Raw genomic sequence first — 3,261 nt, 5'->3', positions numbered from 1 at the left:
CATTGAAAAGAACATTTAAGCCTGATGAAAAGTCAAGAACAGAAGAAAAAATTGCAGTGATCTTTTATTTGTATTCTAAAATAAATAATTTAAAATGAAAAATCTGTCAATTTTGGATGAAGTGTGTAATAATCCATAAAAGTGGAATTAAATAACCAAAGTTCTTATATAATCAGAGTTCTCTAGGTTAGAAGAGCTTATATAATGAAAGCATATATATGGGATTTATTAGCACCACTGACAAACTATGGTCCAACTACTAATACAACAAATTCTACAATGGTGAGCTATGAATGGAAAGTCCAAGAATCCAGAAGTTGCTCAATCCACAAAGCTGGATGTCCCAGCTGGTCTTCATTAGATGCTGGAATCCTGTAGAAGTATGTTCTAATGCTATTGAAGGAATGGACTTGCTAGCAAGGCAAGAGCAAACAGACAAAAAGCAATAACTTCCTTCTTCTATGACCTTATATAAGCTTACAGGAGAAAGTACAGCCCTGAATAAGTTGTGTCTTTCTGCCTAAAGATATGAATTGAAGACATGTGTCCTCTTACCTTCATATCTTGAGATACAAATCAAAGGCTTGTGTCTTCATGCCTCAAGATCTGGATCAAAGGTTTGTGTCTTCCTACCACAAACAAAATCATAGCTGAAAATAGATTCATCTACTTTAAACCATGCAAAAATCTCTTACAGGTGTGTCCTCTGTTTCTGGATTAAAGTTCATACTATAGTCAAGAGCCAAAAAAAGCCTTCACAGATGAGTGTAAAAGAAATAATTCCGAGTGGTGGTATATGGCTTTAATCGCAGCACTCAGGAGTTAGAGAGAGGCAGATATCTGGTAGTTTTGAGGCCAGCCTGGGCTACAAGAGCTAGTTTCAGCTTTTCTGCAAGGGGTTTGCCATCAGAACACAGGTGTTGTGAAAAACACCGCTAATTCAAAGACAAAATGGGAAAGGAAAAGACTCACATCAACACTGGACACGTTGATTCAGGCAAGTCCACTGCAATCGGCCACCTGATCTACAAGTGTGATGGAATCAACAAAAGAACTGTCGAGAAGTTTAAGAAGGAGGCTGCCAAGATGGGAAAAGGCTCCTTCAAGTATGCATGGGCTTGGACAAAATGAAAGCTGACTGTGAGCATGGTATCACTATTGACATCTCCTTGTGGAAGTTTGAAACCAGCAAGTACTATGTGACTATCCTTGATGCCCCAGGACACAGAGACTTCATCAAAAACATGATTACAGGCACATCACAGGCTGACTGTGCTGTCCTGATTGTTGCTGCTGGTGTTGGTGAATTCAAAGCTGGTATTTCCAAGAATGGGCAGACCTGTGAGCATGCACTTTTGGCTTACACCCTGGGTGTGAAACAGCTAATTGTTGGTGTCAACAAAATGGATTCCACTGAGCTACCCGACAGCCAGAAGAGATAGGAGGAAATTGTTAAGGAAGTCAGCACCTACATTAAGAAAATTGGCTACAACCCTGACACAGTATCATTTGTGCCAATTTCTGGTTGGAATGGTGACAACATGCTTGAGCCAAGTGCTAATATGCCTTGGTTCAAGGGATGGAAATTCACTCACAAAGATGGTAGCACCAATGGGACCACCCTGTTGGAAGCTTTGGATTATATCCTGCCACCACCTCATCCAACTGATAAGCCTCTGCGACTGCCTTTCCAGGATGTCTATAAAATTGGTGGTATTGAGACTGTCCCTCTGGGCTGAGTGGAGACCGGTGTTATAAAACCTGGCATGGTGGTGATCTTTGCTCCAGTCAATGTGACAACAGAAGCAAAGTCTGTTGAAATACACCATGAAGCTTTGAGTGAAGCTCTTCCTGGGGACAACGTGGGCTTCAATGTGAAGAACATGTCTGGCAAAGACGTTAGATGTGGCAACGTTGCTGGTGACAGCAAAAATGACCCACCAATGGAAGCTGCTGGCTTCACTGCTCAAGTGTTTATCCTGCACCACCCAGGCCTAATTAGTGCTGGCTATGCTCCTGCACTAGATTGTCACACAGCTCACATAGCATGTAAGTTTGCTGAGCTTAAAGAAAAGATTGACTGTTGTTCTGCCAAGAAGCTGGAAGATGGCCCAAAATTCTTGAAATCTGATGATGAGGCCATTGTTAATATGGTTCCTGGCAAGCCCATGTGTGTTGAGAGCTTCTCTGACTATCCTCCTCTGGGTTCTTTTGCTGTTTGTGACATGAGGCAGACAGTTGCTGTGGGTGTCATCAAAGCTGTGGACAAGAAGGCTACCGGAGCTGGCAAGGTCACCAAGTCTGCCCAGAAAGCTCAGAAGGCTAAATGAATATTATCTCTATCACCTACCACCCCAGTCTAAATCAGTGGTGGAAGAACGGTCTCAGATCTGTTTGTCTCAACTGGCCATTTAAGTTTAATAGTGAAAGACTGGTTAATGATAGCAGTGCATTGTAAAACCTTCAGAAGGAAAGGAGAATGTTTTGTGGACCATTTTTTGTGTGTGGCAGTTTTAAATTATTAGTATTCCAAATCAGTGCTTTTTAATGGAAACAACTGAACAAAAAATCTGTCACAGAATTTTGAGACCATTAACACAAGTTTAATAAGAAAAAAAAAAACGAGCTAGTTTCAGGAAAGGCACCAAAGCTACAGAGAAACCCTGTCTCAAAAAACAAAACAAAACAAAAACAAAAAACAAAAAAAGAGAAATAATTCAACTTAATCATAATTCTGCATATTTATTTTTGGGTATTCAGGAAAAGAAAATTCAGTGATGCTTTATTAATAAATATATGTTATTTATAAATGTTAAAAGTTTTAGTTCTTGAAGTTGTTATTCTTCACAAAAGAACCTATAGTTTTAGCTCTGTCTCAGTATATTTTTTAATACTTTTGGGGAGTAGCTGGGTGAAAACTGCAGAGGTGATGCTTTTGAAATTTGTATGAAGGACACATATATAAACTAGGACCTCCCAGAAACAATAGTAGAAGATGGGAATATTGACCTCATCTGGTGTATATTATAATTGCCAATTATTTGTCATGTTTTTCAATAATATAAAATTATAAAATATAAAACATTGTAATTAAAAATTGCCAATAAATGACAACAGATTGTAGATATATAGATACACAAATGACAGGTAGAAAATATGTACACACATATATAAATACATAGATTATAGATGTAGGAATATATAAATACATAGGAGATAGGTAATAAATGATAGATGGTATTATTAGTAGATACATGGATG

The 3,261-nt window shown here is 38.5% G+C and overlaps 1 pseudogene; it reads left to right on the top strand.

The window, feature by feature from the left end:
• The first annotated feature begins 951 nt into the window (after window positions 1-951).
• On the top strand, window positions 952-2,330 carry LOC121432481 (annotated as a pseudogene).
• The last annotated feature ends 931 nt before the right edge of the window (window positions 2,331-3,261 follow it).

The sequence above is a fragment of the Microtus oregoni genome, unplaced genomic scaffold, assembly GCF_018167655.1.
Source record: "Microtus oregoni isolate MIOR12 unplaced genomic scaffold, Mior012 000034F_ref0000314, whole genome shotgun sequence".
NCBI lineage: Eukaryota > Metazoa > Chordata > Mammalia > Rodentia > Cricetidae > Microtus > Microtus oregoni.
The sequence above is the reverse complement of the archived record's forward strand: the minus strand, read 5'-3'. Positions and strand labels throughout refer to the sequence as shown.